At 46.4% G+C, this 22,571-nt stretch overlaps 2 long non-coding RNA genes across 2 annotated transcripts; one reads left to right on the top strand and one right to left on the bottom strand.

Moving 5' to 3' along the window:
• The first annotated feature begins 16,145 nt into the window (after nt 1-16,145).
• Nucleotides 16,146-17,335, top strand: LOC127304400 (uncharacterized). The gene is made up of 2 exons (XR_007853364.2): nt 16,146-16,580; nt 16,886-17,335. It is a non-coding gene; the product is annotated as an uncharacterized lncRNA (long non-coding RNA).
• A 129-nt stretch (nt 17,336-17,464) lies between these two features.
• LOC127304367 (uncharacterized) lies at nt 17,465-20,122 on the bottom strand. Its single transcript, XR_007853359.2, has 3 exons — nt 19,657-20,122; nt 18,284-18,697; nt 17,465-17,986 (listed from the first exon to the last, which is right to left on the bottom strand). It is a non-coding gene; the product is annotated as an uncharacterized lncRNA (long non-coding RNA).
• Between the last annotated feature and the right edge of the window lie 2,449 nt (nt 20,123-22,571).

Here is a 22,571-nt window from a genome sequence, read left to right as displayed (position 1 = left end):
ATCATATGGTATCAGCAGCCTTTGGTTTCCGCGGATTTGACCCCCCACCCACCCAATTTCGTCTCTAAAAATTTTTCCCCAAAAAATCCCCAAAAATAGCCCTAAATTGCCTTTTGACCGATCTGTGATTTGGTTGCGTTTTGAGTGGTTTTGGTCCATGGATTTGGTGTTGGAGTGCTTGATCTACTATCTCCCCAACTTTTAGCCCCAATTCCATCGTTTCCCTTCGTTTTGGTCGATTTGGCTTGGTTTCGCTCAAGAACAGGAGAGAGAAACTGCGCCCCGAGAAATCCGGTCAACCGGGCGCCAACCGGGCTGTAGGCCGGACCACCCGGCGCCAGGGCCGGTCCAACCGGGCGCCAACCGGGCGCCAACCGGGCCAGAACCCGGTCAACCGGGCTGTAGACCGGGTAGGCCGGCCCAGGGCCCGGTCAACCGGGCGCCAACCGGGCGCCACCACTACCACCACCTCCGCCAACCACCGCCGCCCTCTCCGCCGCCGGCAAGCACCGCCACCCTCCCCAAACCACCGGGAAACATCACCGCGGCCCCATAACCTCCGCCGCAACCGCAAGGGCATCGACACCACCCACCACCGGCTTACCACCGCCACCACCGCCAAGCTACTTTGACCCTTTTCTTCTGCTAACTTGTGTTTGCTTGTTCCAGTTTGAGTGTCTTGTTTGTACAACTAATCCGCAGCTACGAAGCAAGCGACGACATCCTCGGCACCCCGGACTTGCAACCGTACTCTTGACACCACCACCTTCATCGCAAGTTGTGTGTTCATCACCGCCTAACATCTTAGGTATAACTTGCATTCCCCTTGTAACCCCTCTTCTTTTGCGATCTATCCTATCGAGCATTGCTTATTGAGTGTTGCGAGACATTGCACGTGGCCCCGATTGTGAGGTGTGTGTGGAGTGTGGAGTCAAGCTTCTAAGCAAAACTCGTGTGGCAAAATAGCAAAAGTGAGCTAACGCTAACATAGAGCGTGAAAAAGAAAGAAAAGCACAAAAAGAGTGAAAGTGCCATCATACATACAAAAGTGTACAAAGTGCCACCATAGATACAAAAGAGTGCAAGTGCCACCATATACAAAAGAGAAAATCTTTTAAGCAAAAGAGAGATAAGAGAAGAGAGGCCGCGTGTGAATCTTGTTGTCTCTTCATTTGCAACCAAAGCTTTGATCTCTTCTTGTGTTAGTGTGACACCGAGCACCCTTGCTTAAGGGCTTCTTACACTTTTCCGCTCATTCCTTGGTCGCACTAACCCCGTTCATCTCGTGTGTGCGTTCCATATCTTTTCCGTGTTTATAGTGATCATCGCTTTGACATTTGAATTTTTGGATTTCACCCACTCTTGACAATACACTTGATTTCGGATTTCGTCTTTTGGCTTTCCACCATACTCACCTAACACCATATTTGCTAGCTTTTGCGTGTGGTTTTGCGTGTGTACCCGATACACTTGATCTTGCTTTTGGCTTGGTTGATTGCCTCAATACTATCTTACCTTGGTAAGAGTGCGAGGTAGTGTTCTTCCACTAACATACACCATATAGATCTTGTCATGCTAACATGTATAGCGACGAAGAAGATACGGAGGAGTACACGGAGCACTTCAAGGAGGATTCCTCTTCAAGCACCGCGGATGTGGAGGAACATGTGGAGCTCGACACCGACTATGGCTCCGCGAGCATCACCGACATGACCGACATCGAGGAGCTCTACATCGACAATGGCTCCTCAAACATGGACGACATGGTGGAGCACCACCTTGAGGACGACATCGACGAGCTCTACATCGACAATGGCTCACCACTCATGGACGACATGATGGAGCAACGCCACGAGTACGACATCGACGACATGGTGGAGCAACACCATGAGTACGACATCGACACCATGGCGGAGTTTCACCTACGCTCCACGATGAGCAAAGACGATGCTCCCAAGTACACCTACGTTGCCAATGGAGCTACATATGATAGAGGACCTCCAAGATGGCACCATCATATGGAGCATCAAGAGCGTCCCCAACATGATCGCCATCGACAAACTTCTCCGAGCCCCACAAGGTGCCACCATGAGAGTGCTTATGCACAAGATCGTCGACTTCAAGTACACCATATGGAGCATCAAGAGCGTCCCCATCATGAGCGTCATCGACACTCTTCTCCAAGCTCCACAAGACGCCACAAGCAACATGCCAAGTCGCATGAGCCATCATCTAGGCATGGCAAGGACCGTCATCGACATACGTCACCACATGAGCTTCGCCGCCACAAGCCACTTCATGATCGCCATCGACCAACATCTTCCACGAGTCTTCGACGACACCACTCAAGCCATGGTGATGATGCACGAAGACGAGAGCCTCGACATGAAGGTGACAAACACCATGATAGGGTGCCTACCACTCCAAGGATGGCAAGTGCACATCGAGCATACCTTCCTCATAAGGCGACTTCCACCACTTGTGCCACCACCACAATGGACTCTACCTCGTCACGTGCCTATGGACTCCGATGCTACAAGTGCAAGCAACAAGGCCACCCTCCACGGGAATGTCCCAATCTCCTATGTGAGGTGTGCAAGGCCAAGGGTCACGTGGCATGGCAATGCACAACGCCAAGCGCCAAGACGCTCTACTTCGACAAGCTACGAGCACAAGTCCCCAAGATGCCTATTGCGCCCACACTTCAAGATGGAGATCTACAAGGTCAACTCAAGGATGATGTGGATCGGCGCCTCGCTCTCTACGACACTACGGTGCCACCGCTTGAGGATGACTTGGGAGGCAATGGAGTTGAGCATGGTGACCATGGGACTCTCCCTTCACCTATGGAGGCGCATGGAGTTGAGATGGTTGAGCATGGGAATCTCCCTTCAACCAAGGAGGCGCATGGAGATGAGAAAGTTGAGCCTACTCCTATATGCTTGATTGATGAGTTGGTACCAATCCCATGTGAGCATGAGAGCCACTTAGCCCACTTGAGTGAGAGTGATAGTGAGTTGAGTGAATTCCACCCCATATGTGAGTTTGAGTGCTTCCGTTTGGAGGACATGAGTGATACACAAAGTGAGTTGAGAGAGGTAGATGATAGGTCCATGGAGGACATCGCTTTGGCTAACACATTAACCTCTCCCCCTTTGGTGTCTTCTTATGTTGCACTAGGTTCCATGGAGGACGAGTTCCCGCTCATGGAGATGATGTACATGGTGCATGAAGATGATGATATCTCACCATGCTTGCTCCAAGATGGACATGTCGACCACATGGATCCTCCTACTTCCACAACACCTACCTCAAATGAGTCGGCCTACAAAGGTAACAACATAGGTGTTGATGATGCCATGATCCCACTAGTGGACATGATGACTTTTGAGTGCATGCATGATCTCGATGATCCTTTTGCCACGTCACATGCTACTTTCATATTCCCATGCGATGCTTTGCTTGATAACATGGTTGATCATGTGGAATTGATTGAGTGTGATACCATGACCATGCCATGCTACGAGAGTTTCACTTTTTCCGCGCTTGCTTGCAATGATAATGATTATGATAATGCTTGTGTTGTGACACCCTTGATCAACACTTGCTCTTTACATAGGGTTGTCAACAACAATGATAACATGATGAACATGCTTTGCCCAAAATGTTTGCACCATTCCATGATCCTTGCATCCAAGATTGTGAACAATTGCTCTTTCTTATGCTTGGTATGCAAGAATGCTTATTTCATTGTCCACGAGATGGCCCCCATAGCCTTCTCACTTTTTGATGATCATGAGTTACCACATGCCATGAATGCAACTTCTTGCCATATGCACCATCGCCATACATTTCATACTATCTTGATTGACACTAATGGTGATGTGCACAAGACATGGAACATCATGATGGATGATGTGTTCCTATACCATGCACACACGCTTTTTGTTTTCTCTTTTGTGTGTATAGGTACCCGAATGACAACTTCCACCGCTACGGAGCATGAGCTCACGAAACGCGCAATTGAGAGCTACCCCAACACGGACGAGATACATGATCCAACCCATGGGATTCACGCCAAAGGGTATGTTCCCAAACGCCTTCGCCCTCGTGTGTTTCCGGCTTGTCTTGTCGAGCTTCCGGTTTGGACCAATGCCTCGTCACCTCTTTTGCCTCTTATGCAACATATCTTGACACATCTTGTTGGCACAATGGTTGTTGTATGTCTTGATGTTATCATCATACACTCCGAGAATCTCAAGGACCATGTCATACATGTGAGAGACACCTTATGCATCTTGTGCCACATGTCACTCATAAAGTTGCTCTTCTTTGGATTTCTCATTTCATCTTTGGCAATTGAAATGGATTCTTTGACACTTGAGGATACCCATACTTGGCTCACGCCAACCATACTTTCCCAAGCTAGAAGTTTCCATCTCTTTGCCATTGCACATAACAATTTTGCCCAAAATTTTGCCGCCGATACTTGCCTTTTGATTGTTCCATTTGTGCGGGACAATGCTACACATCACATTTTGGACACTTTACAAACCAAACATTTACATGCACAAAGTTTTGCACTACCAAATTTTGGATAGATCGACACTCTTTTGGTTCCCATTTTTGCCAAATGCCTCTTGGAGAAACGACTTGATGCTTCGTATTTGATTGAGAGCCTCTTGTTCGCCGATCACAAAATTGGCATCCACAAGCATTCCATTTGCAAGTTGTTTTTCCCCAAGCTCATCTTCGACCGCGACTTTATCCCTATACCACAACATGGGACAACCATCATGGACTACAACGTCGGTGAGGAGGAACAAGAGTCGAGGGAGACTCTTCCCCAAGGGGGGGGGAGATGATGTAGCCCCGCCTATCGTCGACGCCACACCATGGCCAAGGAGTCCCCCAAGTGGACCAACAACACAAACCCCCGCCATATATGTCAAGCTAAACTCTTTCCTCTCTATGGTCAACCTCAACACCAACTTGAATGGTATGCTACCTCATGCCTATCATCCTTGTGTCTATAGGTGCCGACATCGACAAGGACCAAGAGAGAAGGAACTCCCATGGTGCAAGGAAGAGAGAAGAAGAAGAAGGAAAGAAGAGAAGAAGGAAGAGGAAGAAGAGGCGGGAGGAAGAGGCCCAGCCTGGCCGGTCCAGGACCCGGTCAGACCGGACCCACAACCGGGCCATCCGGTCCCAGGCCCGGTCAACCGGGCGCCCAACCGGATTCCCCTGCATCGTACCGGAAGGCAACCGGAAACTTCGCAAGATCCCGGTTGGCGCCCGGTCGACCGGACCCAGGACCGGACCACCCCGTCACAGGCCCGGTCTGACCGGATCCCAAACCGGATTTGACAGGAATGACTCACCAAACTGCCTAAGTTATCCACTTGCGTACCTTTTCGGCCCAAGCTGCCTTGTACCTCTATGTAAGCACCTAGGTCATCCCCTTTACCCCTTAGACAAGATTTAGGCTTAGACATGAAGTTGAGCTTTGTCTCCCTAGGGTTTCATCCCCTTTGTATCAAGGCTACCCTTGTTGGATGTATGGATTTGTGAGTGTGAGATTCTAGTGCTACCCACTCTCTCTCCCACTCCTAGATTCATCTCCCTCACCAATCTCTCCGCTCGGAATTCTACCGCGTGTCTCTTCCAGGTTGATTCTATTGGCGTGGTCCATCGAGCCACGGGGTAAGTATCGATTGTATTGGGTTGGTGTGCGTGCGTGAGTTCCTCATGTTCTTCGTGTTCATCGTGTTCTTCGCGCTCTCTCTCTCTTCCCCCTTTGGATTTCGGGTTAACCGCAAGATCGGGCCACAAACGGGGTCTTAGACCACATCATGTCGGTCTCCTCGGGGGCGTACCTTGACAGTGTAAGGAACCTGTCGCGGTATTCTACCACCGTCATCCGTCCTTGCTTGAGTTCGCGGAACTCATCCCTCATCTTCTTGATAAGACCCGGGGGCACGTGGTACTTGCTAAACTTGAGCTTGAAGTCTGCCCAAGTCATTAATTGACCTGCGTTCATGGCAAGGGTGCTAGTCCACCGGGCTCGGGATGGTCCGGCAAGGTAGTGGGTTACGAACAAGACCTTCTCGGCGGCTTCAACTCCCGCTACTTCTAAGTTATTCTCCATGGTCTGGAGCCAGTCATCGGCGTCGAGGGGTTCTTCGGTCTTGCTAAACACCGGAGGTTTGGTGTTCTGGAGGTTCTTGAGCTTTGATCCGGGGTGGTCATGATTTCCATTGCCTTGGTTGGCAAGGTTTTGCAGTGCTGCGATGTTGGCTTGGCGTTCAGCTCTGTCAGTCTCCCTGTTGGCCATCAGGGTTTGCAGCAATTGCATCATGGCATCGTTGTTGTTGCGATTGGGAGGGGCCATCTGAACATAGAGAAGATCATGAGATAAGAGGGAATTTTCTATGGTTTATTTTGATTAAGTTCATAAATTTAAAACTTGAAATCTTTTGATGACAAACACAACATTCATTCATTCATTCAACATCACACATTACAAACTAACACACTAACACTTCCCATGGTTTTAAGAACCATTCTCTCATGCTATGATACAACGGGCGGGATACAACTCACACCTACATAAGTGATCAAATGCAACTACTCCTCATCATCAACATCGATCGGAACGAAGTCGTCGGGTCCTGCCTCCAGGAACTCGTAGTCCTCCTCCTCGGTGAACTCGTCCTCCTCAAAGTCGTCGTCGTCGCTCAGGAAGGCTCCTCCTCCCTCAAGGTCTATACCTCCATCATCCTCCTCCATCTCTCTCAGCTGGTCCTCCTGGGCCTTGACAGTGGCCTCCAAAGATGCTATCTTGGCGCGAAGGCGCACAATAGTAGCGTCCTTCTTGGAATGCTGCTGGCGGAGTGTCTTGCGGTCGCGGGCAAGTAGCTTGATCGCCTCACCCTGCTCGGTTATGTGAGCGTGGGTCTGGTTGGCGTACGCGCGGGAGGCGTCCAGATCCTTCTGAGTCTGGTACAACATGAAGTCGAGGTACTCTGCATGGTGCCTCAGCTCAGGGTGCGGCTGCAGCTCCATGGGCACTCCCATGGCATCACGCCTCACGAGATGTGCAAAGCGGGAAGCGAGGATACGCACCACGTTTTGTCCACATAGATGCGCAAGTGCCTCCTGAAGGGCACGTGCGAGTCCGTCGAGCCAGTTGCTCTCTCGGAAGGAGAAGAGGGTCCTCTCCGAGGTGGGAGGCTCCATCTTGCCCCTCAAGTCAGCGGTGATGATCCACTGTAACTCTCCTCCGGCCTGGTCATTCACCTCGATTCCGTGGAACTCGGGGTGAGGGCGTCCAAGAAAGTCCGAGAGGGCGTTGAGGTCGTGCTCGAAGATCAAGCTTCCTCCATTCCCAAGCTGGTAGAACTTGGTGTTGATGGGTTCATTCGGTTCCATCTGAAAGTGAAATGGATAAGTAAGTTAGAGAGTGAACAAGTGTGTCAAAATTTTAAGTAGATTCAAATAAGAAAGAGCATGATTCATCAAATTTTGAAAAAGTCTCAAAGACAAGAGTGTGAATAAATTTTCATAAATATTCTCTTCATTTGATTTCAAAGTTAAGCTTTTCTGAACGTCCATTCTAACTAGGGTCTTCTAAGGTCAAACAATGGCTCTGATACCAACTTGTCAACACCCGGATTTTTAAGTCCGGATGCCTATTATGTCATTCATCGCAATCCCAGGAATATTGTTGTTGCGAGGCATAATAGTCGAATATCATAGTCATCATTCATTACAAACCATGTTGTCTTACAAATTCAGATCACCTGATCCATATTACACAAATAGTTGATCTATTGATCAACGAACAAACACAAGTTCATAGCGGAAGTGTAAATAGAAATGGACTCTCTAGTCCACAGGCCAACGCTTGACGTCGGAAGACTCCTAGTTGTCGTAGGCGTCCTGCTGGTCATCTCCTTGGTAGTTCTGTTCATCTTCATACTCTGGCCATTTGAATAGCCAGGGACACAGCCGTGAGTACTTTAAGTACTCGCAAACTAATACTAGTGTAAGTGCTAACAATTCTAGTAAGGGGGTGCTAAGCTCTAGTTTAATTTGCATAAAGCCAATTTTAGTTCACAAGTATTTGATAAAAGACTTATTCATGTGCTAACTAACTCAAGTGGGAACACAAGTGTCATTCCCACAACTCAGTTGTGATTCAAACAACAAGTCACCATTCACCATTCACTTCACCAACATTTTCAAGAATCTGACACCGAAAACTGTATGGCCTTTCCAACCGTCCGTAACCGTGGACACGGCTATTCGAATAGATTTACACTCTGCAGAGGTTGCACACTTGTGCCACAACATTTGATTACATCTGTCGGGATAACCCTAAATCATCGTAACATATTACGCGGATCATCAACCATAACCTTTCACTTACAAACCCTAGTATAGGCACCTCTCCCTATGAGCTTGGCCTCCCAGTGAAGACCAACTGTCAACCTGGGAACTGCATAGGGCTTGGCCGTACAATTCACCTCTATTCACATCATTTCTCAACAACGGAGGCAGCCTCGGCATAACCCCTATGATGCTTGTTCAGAGGGAACCCATACTAAGATGTATAAATTTCCAGTTAAGCCCTACCCATAATCAGGTATTGTGGGGGTACTCAAAAATTGGAAAGGGTATCGCATCCAAACCAATATCAGTTTTAGTCAAAATTCACCATCTCCGTCAAGTCATATTCACCTTCAAAAATCATTCAATGGAATGACTCATCATTCCAAAGTTTTCAAATTCAATTCAAAACACAAGTTCCCATCTAGAGTAGTCCAATTTTAGTATTAGCACTAGCACTAATCATGAAGGGTGCTATCTTGCTTGGCTAGCTTTGAGACTAACTTTGCTACTCTAGTACCATCTGAACTTAGACCAAAGTTAACTATAAAAGTAACTTCTTCATAAAACAAGTAAAAACTTGTAATGTAAAAACTTGGGATATGATTGTTGTAAATAAGGTAAGACTAATGGTGCCTTGCCCCAAAGGGCTTTGCACTTTGCAAGAATATTAGCTTGCCTTGGTAGTGGTCAAAGTTCTCCTCTTCCTCCTCTTGGTAGAATCCTTCCTCTTCCTGGTATTCTCCGGTGCTAGCGTCTAAATTCGAATACGAGGTATAATCACTCAACAAGGTTCAAGAGCTATACTAAGCACAACATGACTTCACCCAAACTATTCTAATCACACACATAACACAATTTGGGTGCATTGGTTTTCTTTCTTGAGGAAAATAATTTCCTCTCATTGCATATGTAAATGATAGTTTCCATTTAGTTCTTGAGGAATAATTTCCTCTCATTGAATCTTCTTAAGATTTAATTTCCTCAAACAATTATGCATGAAATCATGTTGACCTAAGTCAACCATTCATCATCATCATTTGGGAAAATGATTTAAATGAGGTAGAATACCTCATACTATTTAACAATGCTAAATATGATTTAATATCACCAAGTATTTCATGTGAGAGTAATTTTACCAGGGTCTAAACCTCATATGAAAGTACTTGGGACAAGATTTAAGTGAAGTAAAACACTTCATATGATTTGCATAATAGTTTTGGACAATATCACTTAACTAAACTTGCCATATAGTCCTTTATTTAAACTAGGCCATGATCACTCAAAGTGACCACACCATATTTTTGCAGAAACAATTAGTGTAAGTGAAAAGTGAGCTATGAGAGTTTAAATCAACTTAATATCATTTTTGGTTGATTTTTAAGATTTATTTGAATGTGCAAAAGTCCCTGAATTGTTATTTTTGTCACATTATTTCTACAAAGAATCTCACATTGAGACCAGTGTGTTTTTGTAGAAATTTTCAGTAGCTTTCCAACAATATAAAGTTTGCTAAATTTGGCCAAGCCAATTTGAAACTATTCAATTTCAAACACAGGGCCAGTATTGAATTCAAACCATTTCTGGAAAATCAAATTTGAACTAAGTGGGCCGCGCGGGAAAAACTACGGGCTGAAATTCAAAATCAAACGGCCTTCCCAGCCCACCACGGTCCACAGACGCGTGGGCTGCCTGACAGTGGGCTCCACCAGTCAGTGGCTCAGCCATCCCGAAACGGTACAGTGAATGTGGCGCGTTGGATTAGAAGGGGATCTGACGGTCCAGGGTCATCGTCGTCGCCGGCGAGATAACCTCACTGGCGCGGCGGCGCTAGCGGGTCGGAGGGCTCACCGTGGCTCCAGCGGCGGTTGGCAGTGTGCGCGGTGAAGTTGTAGTCGACGGCGAAGCTCCAGGTACCGGCGGCAGCTCCGGGGACGGCTCCAATCGACGGCGGCGAGCTACGGTACTGGCGGCCTCCGGCGGTGAAATTGGCGAGCTACGATGGTGAATCCAGAAGGGGAAGTGGTCGAGGAGATCGAGGGAAGAGTGGGGATGGTGCTGGTGTGCAGAGATCATCGAATGGGGCTCTCCTTTTATAGGCGCGCGAGTGCCCGTGGTGCTGCGGCAAAGTCAACAAGGGTGCGGCGTCTCCGGCGATCTACTGGGCTAGGCGAGGGCGCGACGGTGTTCACGACGTCATGGTGGTTCGATAGGCGGCGCTAGCTAGCCCAGGCGGTGCCCAACCTTGTCGGAAAGCTACCGTATCTGGCGGTGTCCGCGGCGATGTTTCTCCTCCGTCTCCGGCGGCGGCGGTCACGGGTCGTGGTCGTGGCCATGTCTGGCGGCTTCGTGGTCGCTCGACGATGCTCAACCCGTAGAGAAGTGGTCCAGGGCGTGCTCGAGGTGGCGGCGTGGCGCGTGTCTAGTGGCGTCTGCGGCGTGCACACACGTGACGTCATCGGCATGCCGATGCCGTTCTGTGCACGCGTTTTCCGGCGATGGTCGCCGTCCTCCCCGACAATGGCGGGCATAGGATGAGGTAGGGAGGCGAGGTGGTGCGATGGGGCACGGTGGCCGTGGTTGGGGAAGAAGGGAGAGAGGGGGAGCTCGACATGTGGCACATGGCCGGCATGGCATGTCCATGCTTGCTAGCTCCTCTCCCTAGGGTTTCTATGTTGGTTAAGAGAGAGAGAGGGGACAAGGGAACAGGGTAGGGTCGAGTGGGGCAGGTAGCGTTGGCCAACACTATGCAAAATAGTGTTTTGGATTTGATCCCTATTTGAAATTTGCAAATTCTTGCCAAATTTGGTTGAGGTCTTGTGGTTCCAAAATTTGAAAATGGTTCATTTGGATAAGTTGCAAATGACCAGAGACATTCACAAGTGGTGGTGGAATTTTAAAAATAAAAGAAATGCAAATTTGCAAAATGTGAGATTGTTAACAATGTTAAAAAGTCTCAACTTTGCATGATCATAGTTTTTGATCCAAGATGATTTTGGGTATGGTGGTCTTTACAAAAGTTATTCACCTTGTTGTGCTCTTGGATGAGGTGCAAATAATTGGGAGAGTTTAGTTTGAAAGACTTGAAAACCAGGGGCTCAAAGTGGTGACCAGAATATAAATGGCAGATTTGACCATCATTTCATGTGATCACAATTTGAGTTTGGATTTGATTTGATTTGTGTTTCTTTGATTCCAAAAGTTGTAATAAGTGTTTAGTAACATATCACAACTAATGGTGAAGGTCAAATTGGTCTAGGGTAAAGATTTGCAAAAATGGCACAAGCCATATGTAAGGGTGTTAGGGTTTTCTTATTTGATTTCTTTCTCTTTTTATTTTATTTGGTTTGTGATCTTCACTTGATCACTTTAGGGTTTTAGGGTTTATCACATAAGCGTAATAACAATCATCATGGCATATCACTCAAAATGCACAAGTCCTATGCATGGCACTATATGCAAATAAAAGTTTTTGTTGGTTCTAAATTTTGGATCCCTGGAATTCTTCTTCTTCCTTTTATTGAAATTTGGGATGTTACACGATGCGAGCGCAGTAAGCAGGAGGTTGCGAAGTGCGCATGAAGACTGGAGAATGCGAGGAAGAAGAGGTGAAGGAACCGCCGCGCCCTTATATAGGGAGATGGGTTCGTGGGCTAGTAACCGCAGGGCCACGACGGTTCACCTCGTGGGCCGCCACGTGGCGCGGTGATACACGCGCAGAAAACAGAAAGCCACAGGGAGGCCACACGGATCCGGAATGGCGGCTAGGATCCGGTGTGGCGTCATAAGTGCTGGCGCAGAAGTCGAAGGGAAGTGACCCCTGACACTGCTGCGCTAGAAACAGTGCGCATGTCACTGACAGGCACTGTGTCCGAGAAATTCTCGACTTCGTCGAGGAGAGGTTTAATGACAAAGATACCAGAGAAAATCGGTATGATGACATAAGTTCGGCAGAGACGCCGGGAAGTTTGAGCTGGTTGCCGGTAGGTTTAAACCGGTATGCTAATGATGGGAAACTGGCATGGTCCGTCGGATAAGATCCGCCGGACTATACCAGCTTCGGGGACTAATGTCGGGGGGATAACCCCCGGTATGCCAAAGGCGTACCAAACTGGATGGTTTGAGCCATCGAGATACCGGTTTAAAGGTTGTACTGGGCTAAGAACTTAAGCGTGAGACAAAGTAAATCTGTACCGGTATCCCAGGAGGGGTATACCGGAACCGGCTAAGAAGATACCGGATTACCGGTACAGGCTACACTGTAGCACGTCGGCAAGACTGGTCAAAGATGCTCTCAAGAGCTAGAAGACAAAGATGAGCGAAGCACTTTAGCTTTAATCGAAGCCCTGGGCCCAAAGCAGATGATGACGTAAAAGATACCGGAGGATGTCACCGTTCCTGATTAAAGGTCTACCGGTGTCATCCGGGCCAAAGTGGCTTTGTAAAGTAGTTTGTCTAGTCAAAGATATCATTCCTTCCCTTCTAAGCCACCCTCTCCCCTATATAAGGAGAGGGAACACACCCTTGCGCGGGGTACGCACCTAGAGAGAGAGTCCTTGGTAGTCAGTTAGCAGATGAGAAGTGAGCAATAGAGAGAAAACACTTGTACTGTACATCTTCAACCTCTGGCCAAGGCCAAGTTCATCAATAAAGATACCGGAATCCATCCGGAGTTCATCCCATCCTTACCAAAAACCCTCCCCCGAATCCTCTAGCGCACATTCGGCCCCAACTTAAGTCATCCCATGGCATCTGTCTGTTCACCACGACGACACTTAGTTTCTCATATGTGTCTCTATGTTAAGGAATTCCTTAAGATCTATTAAGTTAGCTTCGCATATGTGTATCTCTGTTAACGAATTTTTAAGATTTCAGGAGTATACTACTAGCACTATAAAAGCATTTCAAATATAAGTTAGTTTCAATTTGTACCATCCATTCACCCTTGTCATCATCTATATTAATCAAGAAATGGTAAAATAAAATTTGTTAAGAAATAGGATAAGTAACTGAATTTGTTAAGAAATAACCCATAAGTGTTTCAATATTTTAGAAAAGAAGATAACAAAAGTTCCTGGAAAGCCAAGGCATATTTTGATACCAAATTTATTATCTGTATTAGTGCAAAATAACCCAAGACTTCCCAGTAGCACATTTGTTGAACTAGGGCAATTGACCCAATGTTCGTAAGATAACCCAGTTCATCCAATGTTTTTTTGTTCTCTAGCTATTCCCTGTCACTTCAAGGCAAGAGTCAACAACTTTGCCGAGAAGTGGCTACCTGATGTGTCCTCGAGACATAGGTTTGAGCTTTTCCTGGTGAAAAGAGAAGAGGCTTCATACATAAGAGGACATTCTGGATTTCCTTCTGTAGGTCACACAACATTGCTCTCCATGATGTTGCGACCTTCACATTAATCAAACAAGAAGCCAGAGCATGAGTTGAGAAAGATGAAGATGAGGAAGGATCTGATCAAGAAGATGTGCTGGAAGATGACATTCTGAACAGAGCTGAGCATGTGTTTAAAATGAAAACACGTGCCCCTAATGGTGACATCAAAGAATTCACATATATTCCTGGCGGTATGTACGATTTCCCATCAAAATGTATATGTATATGTATATGTATATGTATTGCCTGCCCATCTGGAATCCTTTTAAAGTTGTTATTTGCAATTTACAGGACTAACTTTGCCAGGTGTGAAACCCAACATAAGAGAGGTGTTTTATAGGAGTGTCTTTACATATATGCATCTCTTTACTATTCCAGACATGTATGCCATCACTTTTGAGATTATGAAGGAAGTAAACAAGCAGAGATTGCGTGATGAGGATCACTTTTACCATATGTCTGAACTCCGGTACTATGTTACAGTGCTCCATGGAATTTATCAAGCTAACAACATCTTTGTGAGTTATTATAGCTCAACCATTTATGAGAGTAGTACTTGTGTGTTTACTAATTCACATCTATTTAATTAATTCTTGATTTTAGATCATGCCATCAAGCTTTGCACATGGTTACAACATCCCACGCGAAGGCATAGCTCTGTTTCCGACATATGGCATGGATGCACCTATTCAGGGGGATTACATAATCTGTCATGGAAACCTCAACGAGATATATTTCAGCAATGCTTGAACCGACTTTTGAGACATGAACTAACTTATAATTGGTTCACTGGTTGCTGTGAGGGTGGAAGTGAGGGAAGAATCCATTGGCTTGTTTGTGGTGAAGATTCGATGAATAGACTTATCAAGAAAAAACAGAAAATGCATGCCACACTAGCTTTATTATTTTGCAGGGAGTGTGGCACACTAACTATGTAAACTAGTGAATTCCCCGCGCGTTGCGGCAGAAATTTGAGAGTCCTCCATAGATAATGTTTTGACCAACATTGAAAGTGACTTGCCTTTCCAATCAGACTAATATTCGTAAATAATTTAATAGTAAAAGATAAAAAAATTTTACCAAACAATAAGCCATTGGTGTATGTATGTATATGAAATGTGCTGATATGTGTTACTATCTAATTTAGTACTTTGTACTTGAGAAAGTACCCCGCGCGTTGTTGCGGAAATTCTTTGTGACATGATGTTACATAAATATTTATTATTATAGTATTTATTCGAATTGTAGGTACGACCCTAAAATAAGAACATAGCAGTACACTTAGTACATGTAGTATAGTTGTAACCATAGCTGAGTGTGAATTGTTTGCTGAAAAAGATTGATAGGAGAGCGTGAATGCTCCCTAAAACAAATATGTTTCAGAGTTTGAATTTTGTGGTTAAGTTATTTTTTTGCTTAATATAGTGACAATAATATGTAATATGACATGATATATAGAAAATTAACACCTGCACTAACATAGTAAGAAGGGAAATTTGAAACCGAGAAGGTACGTTAAGTTATGCACAAAGTGTTATTTTGAGGCATATGGTGACTTGGTTTATTATTGGTGAATCGCTTGTTGCATAATCAATTTCCAAATGTAAGTAGTTTGAGATCTGAAAAGAAAGAGATGTGGGACTCTTGTTGTAAACTGAATACGACTATATGGCCATTGCAGCATCTATACAGGATACTTAGTGATGAAACTCTTCAATGAGCCTGTATATTACACTATTGCCATCATCAGTAATGAGAACAAAAATAATCCTAGTGATTCCTTTGTCTCAAAGAGATAGACTGAAAAGCAGATGAGCATAAATAAGCACCGGGAACTAAACTAAGTAAGAAAAACAACAAATCCAGAGAAACAACTTATCAACAAACATGGTATTTTCTTTACTTATCTGTCCATCGAGTTTGGGACTTTCCGTCTGAAACCACTTGGCAAAGAGCATGTAGAATATCTGTTAAAAGAACACATTAGGTTATACATACAATTAGAATAAGATATAGTATAGTGGAGTCGATTGGTTATCTACCGGAAATATGACTTGCGGTCACATAAGCTAATTGTATAGCATACACTCAGAGCCCTCACTGAACTGGAATTGTCGTTGACCATGGATAAAAAAGAAAAACTCATTATTATGCAAACTGCTGGACTATGAACTCCAGTCGTTCAATTTTTTGGCCTTTAGAATGCATCGCCCAATCGCCCATAACCATGGATGAGGCAAAGTGAAGTCTGGAGTGCACGCTAATTGTCCAAAGGTAATGGTGAGAATGCACCTACATGACCAGAGATGGCCAACAGATAAGAAAAGACTTCTTTTACAGTACCTTTTACCACTTCTAGGAAGGAAAGAGGTATGATTTGAGGAGGGTCAGGATTAACCGATTTAGATTAGGCCCGACAACCCAGTAAGACATTGATAATGGAAAAAAATATTAAAAGTAGCAGCGTTTGGGCCGGCCCAATAATTGGATAACAGAGTTTAGACCAAGAGGTAAGCTCTATCGCGAGAAACGTGCGACAGGCGACACCCCGTCTCTGGGTCGACGGCGACCGCCGTCGGCACTGCGGCGTCGAAGGTGACTGCCGCCGCCGCCGTCGGATCGGCCTGATCCTGCATCGCCGCGAGCGACGCCGCCACCAGGTCGGCCCTGTCCTCCATCGAGCGACCGCCGCCGCCACCAGATCGGGCTAGTCCTGCATCGCCGACGAGCTATGCCGCCACGACGTCGAGGCCACTACCAAGTTCTACATCGCCGCAACATCTAGAGACGCCGCCAGGTACGTCGACCTGAAGCGTCCTAGGAGAATGTATCTTTTGCTGTGAGCTAGTTACTCCAACATGTATCTTTTGCTGTGAGCTAGTTACTCCAACACCATCTGTAGTCCTTCATGTACTCCGTATTTGTCTTCAAAACGAAAATCCAGAGTACAATTATTATGTCCTTGGAAAATTTTACCTCCTTTGTTAAACAATCTCAACTACAAACGAAAATCCAGAGTGCACTACGAATGGCATGCTTTCTATTTGTCAGTTAATTCTGCTACTCTCTCAGTTGTATGTTTAAGTTCAGTTTCTTCGTCAGCTAGCAGAGCTACCAAGTGGACAATTGTTGGGAAGCCAGCAATGAGCTACGCGCGGCCAGCGGCGGTCGTCCGGAGGGCGACAACGAGCTGCTATGAGGTCGCCGACAATCTGCTGGAGCCGGAGCTGCTGGGAGGTCGGCGACGATCTGGTGGAGGCGGCAACGAACTACCGGAGGCTGGCAACGACCTGCTGGAGGCCAGCCACGAGCTTCTGTTTGTAGTCAAGAATGTGGTGGCTTCTTGGGTTGGTCTGTTTTGACCCGTGAGGGCTAGCGCAGCTGACGTGCAAGATATTTCATGGTGGCAAAGTATTGAACGATACTGTTGCATGCAATCAATTTTAACATACAACTAATAGGTTTATGTACAACAATGGCTAGTTCTGAAACTTCATATATATGATGGATGTATTAAATATGCGGACACACGAAGATAAACGACTTTTTTGACTGGCTGGGAGCTTGTATTTTGCATTATCTGTAATTGGGAAAAAAGATTCTGGTAGCAACAATTTATTTTGGAAAAAGAATTGAGTTGCTTGCATGTGCCATTCCAGCAAAAACCATACAGCAGAGCCATGGCGAGTTTCACTGTGCAACTGAACTATTTTAAAAGTAAGATAAAGAGTATTCTGAATCAAACAAGATAACTAACTTGGCTACAAGATTTCTCAATCAAACAGAATTGACAAATTGAAATAAACACTAGTAGTACCAAACTTGATAAAAAAAATAGCTAGTCCGAAACATTATAAAATGAAGTAAACATTGGAGAGAATCATAGCAAATTCCAATCATGCCTCCTCTGGAAGACCCTCGATTCTCAGCTTGGTGTGGAACTCCATCCTTCCCGGTGTACCACGCGCACCACGGCTCCACCGGCAGATACTCACTATCATATAAGACCAGGATGTGGTGCCTCCTCCAGCAGATCGTCGGTGGCCACCCCGCAGCACGTCGCCGACCTCGCGCAGCTCATCACCGGTCTCCCCGCAGCGCATTGTCGCCCTCCAGACGATCGTCACCGGCCTCCCCGCAGCTCGTTGCTGCCTCACCATGATATGGAGCACCTCGCAATTGTCCACTTGGTAGCTCTGCTAACTGACGAAGAAACTGAACTTAAACATACAACTAACAGAGTAGCAGAATTAACTGACAAATACAAAGCATGCTATTCATAGTGCACTATGCACTATGGATTTACAGTATTATACGGCTGGGATAGGAGTATATACAATGCAATACTGATGCATGTTCCTAGATAGGTTTTGAACATGTGTAAATCACACAAAAAGTGCAGTACACTCTAAAAATACATGCAAAGGTACAAAAGGACTAATGCACAAAGTTATGGTTCTAGCCTGATAGAGCAAATCACTTAACACATGTTGGACTTACAGGGCAAAGCTGATCATGGTCTTGCACTTGACGATGTACAATCTAAGTACCACAGTGGTTGCAAACAACAGGGGAGTTCCCATAGGTGGAAGCAGTACCACGTGTGATGGATTCAGACAGATTTCGTTGCCACTGGCAACCACTCTTGTTATACAGACATTGTACTGCAACTTTACAAATTGTCTCAGCAAGCAATTTATTTGAATCCACCAGAGGATGCATATTGGAAAGCAGGTTGTAACAACGAGGGCACTAATTCCAAATATACTTAACTGACATTGTACTGCAACTTTACAAATTGTCTCAGCAAGCAATTTATTTGAATCCACCAGAGGCTGCATATTGGAAAGCAGGTGGTAACAACAAGGGCACTAATTCCAAATATACTTAACTTCACTTATTAAGCACAAATCACTGCATTAAGAAGAAAACGGTAGTACATGATTATGTCAGGAGAAAGGAACTTTCACTGAATATACATGAAAGATAAAACAGCAGGTATCAAGCAAAATAATTAGACACAAAGTCTACTCGAAATTGCGTTTGACACGCTTGCACTTGAGGAGCTGAAGAATAACTACATAATTCTAAACGGCTATTTACAGGCCGTTCAACAGGGCGCCGCCAGCACCAGATCCATCACGGACAGGGCGCAGCAGCAGTGGGCCTTGTTTGTAAAGATGCGCAAGCCTAGAGCTATTTTTGTTCCGTTGATTTGCTTACATTACTTTTGTACCCTGGTCCTTTGCTGCATCTGCTTGGCGTTTTACTAGTTTCTCAGTATACAAAAAATGTCCCGATGTTTCTAGGATCAGATTAGCATTTTCGCTAGCACATGTTGACTGATTGAACTAGCAATTTTTCTGACGGTTTGCTAGTTAGGCTCATTATCTTCATGGATTCATTGATAACTAGCCGAGCAATCTTGAGGAGACACCCAAACACAAGTACCAAGTGCGAATTTTGTAATTGAGCTAACTGAAAGTAGCTCTCAATATGAAATTCTTAATCCACTCGACTGGCCAGTTTGTCGACCGAATGAAATACAAGAGAAAATATTAGGCAACGTGAACTTCATCTGCTACTTCTAGAGGTGGTCCTGTTCATCTCCCTCTAGAAAGAAATTGCTGTTGTAGGTGGAGGTATATGGTTCTTATTATCTAAAAATCATCTCTAAACTCCAATCCTTGTTTAATTAGTGTAAACATGAAGACGCACTTAAAATGTTTGTGGAATATCCAAGGTACTTCATCAAATTCTGGAGTGGATCACAAAGCCTACGGTTGTGTGATGTCTAATAAAAAGTAGAAACATAGAACTGCCAGACATGTTTTGATCGCAAAAAAAATACATGAAGCAAGAATCAAACGCACCTGTAGCTGGCAATCCGAGGAGAAGCGGAAGCGCCGGCGACCACGAAACACGCGCCGGCGACGCCTCTCATCGACTCCTTCCATTTGACCTCGATGAACCATTTTGTCGGCCTCCTACCACCGCCTGCACCATCGCCGAATCGACACGAGCGGCGCGCCGCTACGACGTCCAGGAACCGCTCCGGGAACCGCATGCTGGGCTTGACCGCCTAGGCGAGCGGCGAGGAGAGGATGGCGCCATCGATCTTCGATCCACACGGAGGAAGGCCCAAGGCCGCCGCCGCTAAGACAGTATTGGGGAAGGGGATGGCGGAGGTGGTCAATCTACGTCAGGACTTTACGCTTTCTGGATGGGGCGAGCAGCCGGTGGCGCCGGAGTTGGGTAACAGAGAAAGAGAGAGCGGCGGCGGCGAACCAACCATCTCGACGACTAACTCACGGAACTAGGGAAGGAGGAGCTCACGCTGACATCGTTTGGGGCTGACATGTGGAAAGAGCTGGGCCTGTCTATTGGGTTGAGCCCGTTTATGTTTTTTTTTCCAAAGTGCGAAATTTTCCAGAGGTATGTAACATACCTCTCCAACTTTTGAGCGTGGTATGAATCTATTTAGACCGTTGGATGAACGAAAATTGATGGCTGTAATTCATTTGAGGGTACCACAAAAGAACTCTAAGAAAATCAGTAATCCGAACTTCTAATTTTATTTGTGTGGAATCACAACATATTTATACTCACCTACGATGTATTCCATTAGACCACATCATGTCTGTGGCAGGTGCGAACTGCAGGTCTGCAGCTCGATGCAGATGTAGAGGAATGCCAATGGCAGGTGCATGAGTTTTGCCTCTGCCTGGTATAGCAATTTGAAGGATGTGATCGATTGCTCCTATTTATCAGCTGCAGGAGCTAGAAGAGTAAACGGATCGGAGGGGAGGTGCGTGCTTATTACTAAGAGCATCCCCACTCGTTGGCGCTCCCCACGCCTAAATCCGGCGAAATTTTCGTCCGGATTGGAGGAAGATTTGGCCTGGGGAGCGCCGAAGTTCCAGCCGTCCCCCCGGCAGGAAACCCCCAACCTCGACCATTTGACATATTTCAAACAAATTTAACATAAAATTTAACAAGTTCGGCGACCAAGAGTACGAAAATTGCTGAAACAAATTCGGCGATAGTCAGTACAATGTTTAACAAGTGCTGAAACAAATGAAGCACACAATTTCACAATTTTTCAAACAAATTAAGACATACTAGTTGGCGTCGGCGTTGGCGTTGCCTCGGAGCCTCCATATGTGCTCCACCAGATCATCTTGCAGCAGCTGATGCATTGTAGAGTCTCGAATCTCCTGGCGCATAGCAATGAAGGCGGCCCATGATGGAGGCACCTGGTGATTAGGCTGTGCAAGAGGACCCTCTCTCTCATATGGTGCTTCTTGCTCAACCAGAGGAACCGGATGCTTTCGCTCATTTTCAATAATCATATTGTGTAGGCACACACAACAGTTCATCACCTCCCACATCTGATCTTTGGACCAAGTCATAGCGGGGAACCGGACGACAGCAAATCTCTGCTGGAGGACACCAAATGCATGCTCGACGTCTTTTCGGCAAGCTTCTTGTTTCTTGACAAACTCGCAAAGTTTGGGGGTGCTAGGGTTCGAGATAGTCTTCACAAATGTTGCCCATTTTGGATAGATACCGTCTGCAAGGTAGTATCCTTTGTTGTAGTGCCGACCATTGATCACATAATCCACCGGGGGAGCATGACCCTCAACAAGCTTGGAAAAGACCGGGGAGCAGTTTAGGACGTTGATGTCATTGTTGGATCCAGGCATACCAAAGAAAGAGTGCCAAATCCAGAGATCATGGGTAGCCACTGCTTCAAGTATCACAGTGCAGCCTTTTTTGTGACCCTTGTACATTCCCTGCCACGCAAACGGACAGTTCTTCCATTGCCAATGCATGCAGTCAATGCTTCCAAGCATCCTTGGAAAACCCCTAGCTTCATTTGTTGCAAGGATCCTCTGAGTGTCTTCGACAGTGGGTGATCTCAAGTAATAGTCCCCGAACACTGCTATGACGGCCCTGCAGAACCGGTAGAAACAATCAAGGGCGGTGGACTCCGCCATCCGAAGATAGTCATCTGCACTATCACCGGGAGCTCCATACGCCAGCATCCTCATAGCCACTGTGCACTTCGCAGTGTGACGAAAATCCAACCAAACCAGTGCAATCCGCCTTGCATCGAAGTAGGGATCAAAGTCTCGGATGGCATACACAATTTGCGTAAATAGCTTTGCTCATCCCGAAACGACGCCGGAAAACACTCTCACCGTGCAATGGATTGTCGGCGAAGTAGTCGGCGTACAACATGCGGTAGCCCTCCATTCGCTGTCTCGGCTTGCACTTCCGGCGACTGGTGCCGACCCACCACGTCGACCGGTTGCCGGTCCGCGTACATGCTTGCCAAGCAACCGAGGATCATCATGTGCTCGTCGTCTTGGGCGGCTGCTGCCATCTCTTCTTGCATAAGCTCGACGAACATCTGCTCCTCCTCTTCGTCCGAGTCCATGGCCGGCGAGGCAAATGGACGAACACCTGACGGGCATGGTCGAGGCAACCCGAGCCGCGAGCGACGAGGAGCAGGCCAAAGTCGGAAAACAGGCCGGCGGAAGAGCAGCCAGATAGGCCGTCGTCGAAAGACGGCGGAATATAGGCAGGTGGGGAAGGAGGGACGGCGGAATCTGGGCAACAAGCCGGCGGGGTGGTGCCGGCGGCGAGAGAGATACGAGGGGTGGGGGAGATTTTGAGCGAGGTGGCGGTGGGGTTTGATACGCGTACAGCACGCGTCCGTTGGGAACCCCAAGAGGAAGGTGTGATGCGTACAGCGGCAAGTTTTCCCTCAGTATGAAACCAA

The sequence above is a fragment of the Lolium perenne genome, chromosome 1, assembly GCF_019359855.2.
Source record: "Lolium perenne isolate Kyuss_39 chromosome 1, Kyuss_2.0, whole genome shotgun sequence".
NCBI lineage: Eukaryota > Viridiplantae > Streptophyta > Magnoliopsida > Poales > Poaceae > Lolium > Lolium perenne.
The sequence above is the reverse complement of the archived record's forward strand: the minus strand, read 5'-3'. Positions and strand labels throughout refer to the sequence as shown.